The sequence below is a fragment of the Chamaea fasciata genome, unplaced genomic scaffold (assembly GCF_029207755.1).
Source record: "Chamaea fasciata isolate MVZ Bird 193981 ecotype frontalis unplaced genomic scaffold, bChaFas1.0.hap1 SCAF_6, whole genome shotgun sequence".
Taxonomy (NCBI): Eukaryota; Metazoa; Chordata; class Aves; order Passeriformes; family Sylviidae; genus Chamaea; species Chamaea fasciata.
The window spans coordinates 22,401,940-22,412,987 of NW_027094091.1; positions in this window are offsets into that span (position 1 = coordinate 22,401,940).

Here is an 11,048-nt window from a genome sequence, read left to right on the forward strand (position 1 = left end):
TGAAGCAATTCCTTTGAGAGGTCCTCACTACAGGAATAACTTTGCTGTTCATAATGGATCTAAAGAAACCTGAGGAGAGCATGCCTTCAGTGTAGACAGAGGAGAGTAAACTGAAAAGCCATCTTCATGTTCTCTTAATCTTGTTTGTCTTAGTCCCATGTAATTCAGACATCCCAGATAAACTCTTCAATATACACATGAGCAGCAGTGCTCTCCCAGCACCAGTACACTTTAAAAGGAAGCCATTATTAACATTCCCATGACTCTTCCCACACCTCTCCCTACTAAAGCCCTCTAAGCATGTTTCTGAAAGCATCTTTGGAAAGTGCCACTTGGCTATGCCTGATCCTGTTCCAGGTAAACTCTCCTCTCTAAAGACCTCTTCATCTCTTCCATCTCTCTTGCATCCTGTGAAAGAACACAGTAAGGACAAAGTTTTAATCTACAGTTTGTATAGATCCAACAAGCCAGGTTTTAAAGTGGTCCAGGAGAGGTAAAATCTAATTTCTGGATAGTTTTCAGTAACTTTTTCCTGTTTTGGGAACTGTTTTATTTCTGTTTAAATGTTACTATAGATACTGGAACTTAGCCTTACAAAGTTACACAACCAGCCTCTGCAGAGGCAAGAGCAAGGGTGTCTGGAGGGACATAACACCCTCCTGTGCAAATCTGACACAGAGAACATTTGGTGCAAAAGTGCTGGGAGGGAAAGGTACCCTTCACACCTCTCTCCAGGTCTGGGAGGCTGTGTACCTGCCCTGAGGCCCATAAGGGAACATGGCTAAAGCACCTGGGAACAACTGGGTGAAACTAGTCATAGGACAGTCATAAACAATATTGAAAGGGTAACAGCAGATATTGTTCAGACAGAGACAGCAACACATACTAGCAGACTCCACAGCTTGGAAACAGGAATGAAGGTGCATTGCGTTTGTCTGGACCATTCAGGACAATGATGTGTACAGAAACCAACCACCTTGGAAGAAGCTAAGTCTAGACCCAGGGTGCTGGAGTGGTCAAGCACACCAGTTAACTAGCCCAAAAAGCTGAGCTAGTCAGTTGTTGTGTCACTGCTGCCCAAGATCTATGGTGGTGGCTGGATAAGCACAGTTCAAAACCCACCAGTTTCCTCAGCACAAATTCTGAGCAATGTTACCTACCCATGATAGTATGCTTATGGCCTCAGTCATTCTTCTATTACTCATGAATATTTCTTTATCATATGGTAGAGAGAAAGAAGTTTCTAAAACAACTTATACATTAATTTGGCTTTTTCCCCATCATGTTTATAATTTAGGAAATTGCTTAGGAAAAGTCATTATCCTCAAAGCCCAGAAATTCCCTATTGCTCGACCAAATACAACTGAACTCCGAGTGGACACCTGTTAGAGGGGAAGGATGGTGCACTGCTTTCCCAATATTTTCAACAAAGCCAGGTTCAGCTCTTGAAATATTGAAGCATTGAAGCCTAAACCCACAATTCTGAACTGAGATAGACATTTGAACATTTAACTGAGTCTCTACAAATTCAGACACTGTAATTTTCACACTTCCCTGCTCGCACTACCAGTTTCCTGAAAATGGTGATCATGCTTCCCTATTTCACAGAGCTGCAGCAAAGAAATTCCCATAGCGAGTATGTGATGCTTGTCATCAAAGTCTTAAAAAAAAGGACTGAAGGAGAGCTGAAATAGAAATTCCCTGCATCCCAGGCATATAAAATGCCCAAATGCTTTTTATTTAAAATTGTGTTCATTGTAATCTTGCCTTTCTTGGCAACTGCCACAAATGGTCCCTTTACAACCAGTGCAGATGCTGCTGCTTCTTTAGTGAAACAAGGAGAGAGCTCAACAAGACAGAGACATCAGGCACAGCCATTTAGGACCAGAATTAAGAATTAATCAACATCACATGGCAATAATATAGGCAGGCAGATTTTCTGAACAGAAGCCTTGTTTCACCTTCCCTGCATATACCTGCTACCCCAGTTTTATATCTCAGCACTATCTCACTGCCAACTCTATACTGAGACCAGAGCTTTTGACCCATATGTAGCTTTTAAATAAATAGAGGCCATTTAGATACTCTTCACAAGCTATGAGTATAGTGCTGTACTTGAAATTTTCCAACACCATTTGAAATAAGTACACACTTAAGTTAGTAGATTTTTCCCAAAGCATGTAAAACAGGTCAGACACAGGTCCACTGCATTTGTACATTTAAAGGACAGGGTTTATGTAAACACAAAGAGGGATAGTAAATGATCTAGCACTGAGAAGGCAAGTAGGAGATCCTGACTCCAGTGCTTGTAGTAGATAGATATATACATTTCAATTCTATTTCCACTTTCTTTTACTGACAGTGAAATGAAATCCCTCACAAAAAAAACCCCACAAAACAAACAAAATTTTAAAAGCCCACTTTGCCTTGAGAAATGCCAATAGAGAACAATTTCTATGATGCATTGACTCCCCCACCACCTAGGTTTTGGCTGAGTTAGAGCTGATTTTTTTCCAAGTAGATGGTAAAGGCTGGGGTTTGGATTTAGTCTGAGAATAATGTTGATAACACACTGATGTTTGAGTTGTTGCTAAGCAGTGCTTACACTAAGTAGAGGACTTTTCAGCTGCCCATCCTCTGCCAGCAAGGTGGTCCACAAGAAGCATGGAGGAAGCATGGCCAGGACAGTTGGCTCAAAGAGGCCAAAGAGAGGTTCCATACCATAGAATGCCACACTCAGTATAGAACCTGGGTGGGGGAGGGGTCAATCACTGTTTAGGAATAGGCCTGACATTCATCAGCATCAACTGTTCATTGATGAACAATTACAGTGTTCATCACTTGTGTTTCTCGGGGTTTATTTTGCTGTCTCTTCTTTTTGTTGCCTCCCTCTTCACTAAATTATTATAATATTGTTATTATATTTTATTCCTATCTCAATCCACAGGTTTTACCTTTTCTCCCCCAATTCTTCTGTGATCACATTGGGGACCAGGGTGCAGCAAGCAGCTGTGTCATACTTAGTTACTAGCTGGGTTAAACCATAACTCCCACTTTTTAACAACCTGATTCCTTCAAAACTGTTTCAAGATGCACTCTGAAAACCTGAGGACTTCAAAAAAGAGAACCTGGTCTTTTTTTGAAAATGTAGTACTAGTATGAAGTGATGTAGATTAAGGAAGAGAAATGGTGAGTTTTCCCTCAAAGTTTAGACTGGAAGATGTTTTTCTGGTGATGGTTTTATCTGGTTCATGAAAAATTTTGAAGGTGTTTAGCAAAACAAACTGTACAAATGCTTTTCCTATTGCATTGAAGAAATTATGAGCACAACTGAAAGACTTGCATATATTGTGAAATAGTTTCTTTACTTTCACATCATTTTAATGTCACCCACTTTCTTGATGAAATCCTGAACCATAAACTGAGCTGTAGGCAGGCTATCTATGAAGTAAACCCCCATGACTTTGGATGTTCTGAATGCCACATCCCCTTCTATCTCAGTACCTTTACTTTTACAATTCCATAGGGCTTTGCTTGAATTATAACCACTGCTGGAGTAGTTCAAATAAATTCAGGCCACTTTAACCAATCAGTTCAGTGTCATTCTTTGCTCAGAAATGCCAGTGTGACCTTACTATTTGCTGAATCTGTAAATAAGTAATTATTTGGCTTACTTATTAAGGTAACACACCCTAGCTAGGACGAAAAACCAGACCTACAAGATAATCCTCATCTCAAGTTTCTGCTGGCTGTACTGTCCCAAAGAATATGGCCATATTGAATAAGTGAAATTTCATTTAGCCTTCATACTGTAGTTGGACCTGTGAGGCACAGGTGGTCAAAGCCATAGTCATTGAACAGGCGTTTTCTCACATTAATTTATGAGTATGGAATTTTGCTCTGCAGATAGAGATATATTTTTCTTACTGCAGAAACTGTATTGTTAAGTATGCAATTAAAATTTCCTGTCAAATCACTTTTCATTAAAATAGGTGGATCAATAATGACATTGTTAGATATCTGTGTAGAAGGCAAAGAAATTAAATTTCATAGAAGAGATCTATATTTCACACTATAGCTGATATCACCCCATTAATCATTTTTTTATAGACACTGAAATTCTGAATATCACTGTTTTACAAAAGTAGTTTGGAAGTATCATGAAAACAGCAGTTATGTAAAAGAAAATAGACATCGTGATATAATTCTTTAAAAGTTTTAAAATTATGTATTTTCCCAGGTTTTTTTTTTTCTTTTAATACTTAGAATATGCAGTAAAAAAAAAATATTATTGCTGGTTAAAACAGGGAACAGCACTTGTTCTCTCATTTTAACCAACAGATGCCATTCTTGCTGGAGCATGTAGTACCATATGTATGTAAGATGGTAGCCACTGGCTATTCCCTTACTTTGTTGTTAGTGCCTGCATTATGATAATTTCAACTTGCAATTCGTTCTCATTCATGTTTTCATTTTTAAAAGTACAACATTTTATAGCTATAAGTTGCCATGAACAGCCTGATTTTAAAATACATAATGATCCTTATCTTCCCCCAACAGTGGTACTTAATGCAGATGCAAAGAAATCACAGGGTTGGTCAGGCTGGAAAGGACCTCAGGAGGTCATTTAGTCCAAACTCCTGTTCAGAACAGGTTCTGAGTTTAGAATGGATTTGTCTAAACTTCGTTCAGTCAGATCCTGAAAACCTTTTGGAAACATTTCAGAGCCTCCATGAGCAACTTGTTCCAAAACTTCACAACGCAAAAATGTTTATTCTTGTTTTGTCTAGAATTCCCCTCTCCCATTCCCTAATCTTTAGGAAACCACTGTCTCCCACGTCCACACTGTGCTCCTCAACTTCAGTTTCACCTCCTCAGTAACCTCCAGTGCTCAGAAGGCTGCTCTTAGGTCTCCTGACAACATTTCTTCTCCAGGCTGTCACAGCCTTTACTGAAATACTTTTTTATATAGTGATATTTTTAATTTACGAAAATCAGCTTAAGATGGCAGCTAGTTCAAACTGTTCCGAGTCTGCAAAGGTTTTTCAAACAGCAAGAGAAGGAACCAATAGCTTACCAATTTTAGTACATTCTTCTGTCAAATGTATTCAATTCCACATTTTGTCTGATAAGTAATTTCAAGGCCTCACAATTCAGCAAAGAAATGTGCTAACTTTTCAGTAAGTATTCAATAACATTAGAGTAAAAGAGATTCAACATTTTTTAGTTCTATATTAACTTTTCAAATTATTCCAGTATATCTTTTTCTTACAATACCATCTTTGCAAGAGAAGAAAACCCAAAACAACAAACCAAACCAAACACTGTTTCCCAAAATTGCATGCTTTTGGAGTTTGTTTTTGAATATTGAGCATTATGAGTCATTTGTGACTGTGGAAATTCCAGTAAGTCAATGGAGTTACATCAGACCTGAATTGGACTCTTTAATTCCTGACAGTACATCCTAAACTGCACGAGCAAACAATGTCCCCAAATGTGAAAGGAGTGTTAACATCCTCCACATTTTAAGACAGCTCTCAATCACCAGATTAAACCCAAAACCTCCATTCTTGCAGAACACATGAAAACCTGTGATCTCTGGATATATGAAACCTCCAAAGCTCAGTCTCCTACTCAAGTTGTATAAAGCCATACATAATAAAACACAACAAAATGGGGAAATAAATTCTTAAATTAAACAACAAAAAACCCCACCTCAACAAAATTATTAAAATTTATCTATTTTCTCATCAGTCAAGGAAATAAATAATAACTGAAGGTCTAGCAGCTTTAACTATAGGCTACTATAGTTAGATAGCCTTAACTATCTCCTGAAAGATCCAAGACCTGGTTTTCCCCTAGGAGTAACCTGGCATTACTCCACTTGAGTTGCTTAACTGAGCAAAGTCAAATGACTTTTACATTATAAAAGACCCTCAACAGACATAAACTGACACATCTAAATTACTTTTTGTGCAGCAAAGTCAACTTCTGTCTTTTAACAATCCAACTTTCTATCTAACTGGTGCACTACAAGATTTTCTGAGAATAGTAAAGAGCAGAATTACTTCTCTTGATTTCTCATCTACCATGGGTTGACCCTGGCTGGATGCCAGGCACCCACCAAAGCTGTTCTATCACTCCTCTCCACAGCTGGACAAGGGAGAGAAAATACCATGAAGGGTTCATGAGTTAAGGATAGAGAGAGATCACTCACCAAATACTGTCATGGGCAAAACAGGCTTGAATTAGGGATGTTAACTGAATTTATTGTTAACAAAATCAGAGCAGGACAATGAGAAGTAAAATAAGACCTTAAAAACACATTCCCTTACCCCTCCCTCCTTCCCAGCTCTACCTCCTCCCCCAGCAGCACAGACAAACAGAGAATGGGGATTATAGTCAGTTCATCACGTGTTGTTTCTGCCACTGCTCAGGGAGAGCAGTCCTTCCCCTGCTCCCTCTCACAGGAGACAGTTCTTCAAGGTTGAGTCCATCCCACAGGCAACAGTTCTTCACAAACTGCTCCAACACGTGTGACTCCTCCATGGGGTGCAGTCCTTCAAGGACAGGCTGTTCCAACATGGGTCCCCAAGGGGTCACAAGTCCTACCAGCAAACCTGATCCAGCATGGGCTCCTGTCTCCGTGGATCTGCAGATCCCTCCCAGGACCTTGCTCCAGGACGGGTCTCCCAGGGGGTCACAGCTTTGTCTCAGGCATCCACCTGCTCCAGTGTGAGACTCTCTCACAGGCTGCAGGTGGATCTCAGCATCTCCATGGTCCTTTGCAGGCTCCAGGAGCAGAGCTGCCTCACCTCACAGCTGCAGGGGAATCTCAGGTCCAGAGCCTGAAGCACCTCCTGCCCCTCCTTCTCCACTGACCTGTGTATCTGCAGAGTTGTTCTTCTCACATGTTCTCACCCCACTCTTCTCTGGCTGCAATTACATCTGCACAATAACTTTCTTCCTTCTTAGATATGTTATCACAGAGTCATTACCACAATTTCTAACTGGCCCAGCCTTGGCCAGCAGCACAGCTGTCCTGGAGCCATTTGGCATTGGCTCTGCTGGACAGGGGGGAACCTTCTGCCAGCATCTGACAGAAGCCACCCCTCACTATCAAAACCTGGCTGCGCACACACAATACATCATCATTTCAAGACTTCCAGAGCATATATTGGAACACAGAACAAATCTTTATACAATGAAAGTCAACAGAGTAACTCACTTTTTATCCATGTGTTTTCCATTGCTTTCTGTTGGGAAGGAACAGTGAACATAGATTGAAAGCAACAGACCTTTTATAACCAAACCACTGACTGCATATATTTTTGTAGGAGAGAACTACACCATCTTTCTGTTTCCTGTTGTGCACTCTAGAGAGAAATTCCTGCCCCACTACTGAGGAAAACGTAATTATAAACATAAAGCTTAAGAACAGTATCAAGAGACGGGGCACCTACACAAGATCATTCTCAATTATAACATCATCCACACATCATCTTAAGCTCATGTCAGCATATACTTGATGGAGATTTGGTCTCCAAACCCATCAATCTTCACACATACGTATCTGCTCTTGCTTCCAAAATTGTTGTTATTCTTTCTACTATGAAAACTTCAGGTGTCCCTCAACTACATCTTGGATACCACTACTAAATTCAACCATCTTTCTACACTTCAAATAATAAAATTCAAGCTCAGCAGGCTTCAGTAAGCATTACACCTGCAACAAAATCATGCCTGTTCTTAAAAACATTAACATATAACAAGAAATTCAACACACACACATCCCAGTCCCCACATGTTGCCTCTGTAATTTTGACTTCTGCAGTAGGCTTGAGGGCTGGCCCTCAGAGAGCTGATTTTTGCGTGACTTGTTGGTTTTAACTAGAAAGAGACGCCATCCATCCTTTCCTTGTGTGAGGCATTGAGCACAAAAGAACCTTGTATTGTGGTGTTTGAAATTTGTTTCTGCACAAAACGTAAATTCATTTCAGGGGTGAGGAACTACAGTAATCGTCTTGATCTGTGGGCACAGAAAGGGACAGGCAGGAGGAAGAACCTGGGCCAGGTCAGGCAGCAAGACTCGTCATCCATGTGTGGGCAGGAGAGATGCAGGGAGGGGTTCACACAGTAGCCTCTGCCCTAGGCCCTATGCACCTCAATACCAGCTCTGCCCAAGCTCCTCCAGTGGTTTCCTCTTGTCCACACCTGTATGACAGAGCCAGGAACTGGCTACTCACCCTCACCTTGCTCTTCCTCCAAGCAAACAAGAAGGACCCAATTATGCAAACACGCAGATTGACTCACAAACTGCTCACATGGCTACAAGATGAGAGCCCACCATTACAACATGGGACATTTCAGTGCAGTAAAGGTGAACCTTATGTTCCGCTTTGAGTTTTATAATACCTGCAAAAGCCTTTCCCATGGACCACTGAATTGACACTAACCACAAAACTCCCAGGAGAGCTTGGGAATCATATGCCAGAAGACAAGGCTGAGTCACAGAATTCACAGGATATGTCGGTGCTATAGTCACAAGTGATGTGACTGCAATACTGTGTATACACAGCCAGGCAAGTTCTACATTACCTGTCTTGGGCACTGGTAGTAGTCTGGCCATTGAGTTCAGGCCCGCCTAACCACTCAAGTATTTACCCAGCTTTTTGGGCATGTTTTCCAGATAGCTTCAGGGTCCACACTGCCACAGCTAGAATGCTACCAGCTCCCCAGCTGACTAGTTTTAAACCAGCTCAGGTAAGTACATGATTGTAGCATAAACATACCTAAGCTTTTAAGTCATTTAAGCTTATATTCAAATTCATACTGCTTCAACTTCTACATTTCTAACAACTTGGACTTATAGCATGTATCCTCACTGTATTGTGGAGATTAACCATTTGGGGGGCAATAAATTAATAGCATTTTAAGTGTGAAATTTATGGTTCTTGCAAAATGGGAACTGTGTTTAACAAAAGTAATGAATATTGCTGGCTATGTGATGATCTCTCCCTCATTCCTTCCAGAAGCTGTTCAGTGAATACTAGATGTATGAGGTGACTATCTGACCTGAAACGCTGCAGAACACAGTAAGTTTATACACAGATATTCACATCCCTCAAACATGTATCTGTAGACTGAGGAAAAAGCCCACTGGTTGCAGTGGACATTTTCTCTACATAAATACCATTCACTGACTACATCTATAGTACATTTTGTAACACAGAACAACTTGGAAGAAATGTCAGCTTAACAACTGTACTGCTTGGATCCAGCAAACTACTTCCAATTCACCTCAAAACCTGAAGTTGAATGAAGGACCGCAAGAGTACACAGAATTCATAAGCATTTCTTTTAATTTTTAACTGGATTTTGGGAAGCAGAATATGTCAGAAATGTGACAGAACAGTCACAGTTATCACAGTGGCAATTTAGCCGAATGTAGCAAAGGTTCAACAAATGGCTGGATCTGGTCTTTTAACAGACATCTGAATATATTACAAACTTTCGTTTAAAATTTTAATACTGATTTGTTCACACCAGAGATTCATACCTTCCCCTCAACCCACTCTAGCTAACACCACCTCTCTGCTTTTATCAGAAACTTGTAACATGTTGCCAACACTCTTCCTAATGCTCGGTATTATGCATCCTCAAGGCCCCATGTTGTTAAATGCTCCATCTTGTTGCAAGGGCTCATGGCAGGCGCTACAAACTAAAAGTTGCCCAAGCAGCATTCTTTCTTTTTTTCAATACCAAGGACTTGCATACCACTTCTCTACCTTCCGTTTTGAGACAGAAGTCATTCTGTGGGGATGATGGGTAGAGCAGAGATGGAAGAGGTGTTGTGCTAGAAGATGTTAAGGGCTGCCATCAACCACTCCTTTGATCTAGAAACACTTCCACACCTGGTTAAAACTGCTGGATCTGCTAACCAGATGGCAAGGACTCTCTGCTCCCAGCTTCTCCCTTCTGGTTTTTCAATTCCCACTAAAATCAGTAAGATTCTGCTCCCTTCAGAATTTGGACTTGCCAAAACAAACATGGGAAGGCAACAAAATGCTGACAGATGTACAATCTTGACAGTGCAAAAGCATCATTCTCAATCCTCCCTATCCTCTGCCAGTTCACAAGAAGACAGTAAAATTCCACCAGATTAAAACAGGTTCATCTGAGCCAGAGCTAGATAATAGCAAGAAAAGCCAGTGACTTCACCAGGAGCAGCATGCTGGCTACTACTAAATATTTTGGCATTTCTCACGATTTGACATCAAAACAGCTCTGCCTCTGACCTAAGGGTTCCACTTAGCTGTTTAACATCTGCTAGTTCCCAGAATGAAAGAATGCAAACTGGGACATACCTACTTCATCTTGAGCATGTTCATGCAAGAAAACTACAGCAGCTCCTTTTCACAGCCCTAGTGAAATATTTTGTGCCCATGTGTGCAACACAGCATTCTGTTTATTTTATAGACTTATAATAAAAAAATGACACTTTATGAGCTACATGACAGTATTTCAACAATACGTTGTTGTGACATGATATGGTGTAATTACTTAGCAGGAGATACTACAATTTATTGTTATGTCACTGAGTCACACCCTTCAGGGCTTCAGATTGCTGTCTTAATTTGCTTTTTTTAAAGCCATACAGACTAGCAAGATAAGTAATGGGATTTATTAAAACATCCTAGGAATAAGGACATAGTCTGAACACGCGTGCACAGCCGCGTGTTTGAAAATACTTTCCCCATCCTTTCCCCTTCCTTATTTGCTTTGTTTTTACAGCATTATCGACTGGGTCAATAAGAAGCAAAGCGAACAGAAATTTCAACCCAAACATACAAAGAAACAGCTATGTTACCCTTGGGTCCTATTAAGACAGTTATATACATAGACTGGTCCTGAAGAGCCGGAAATACTCAGTCCCTTCCACTGACTTTACCCATGAAACAAAGCATGTAAATGAAGACCTGCCTGGTGACCTGTCCATCCACACCTATCACTGGCTTTTCCTCTGTCCATGCCATTAGCACTGGACA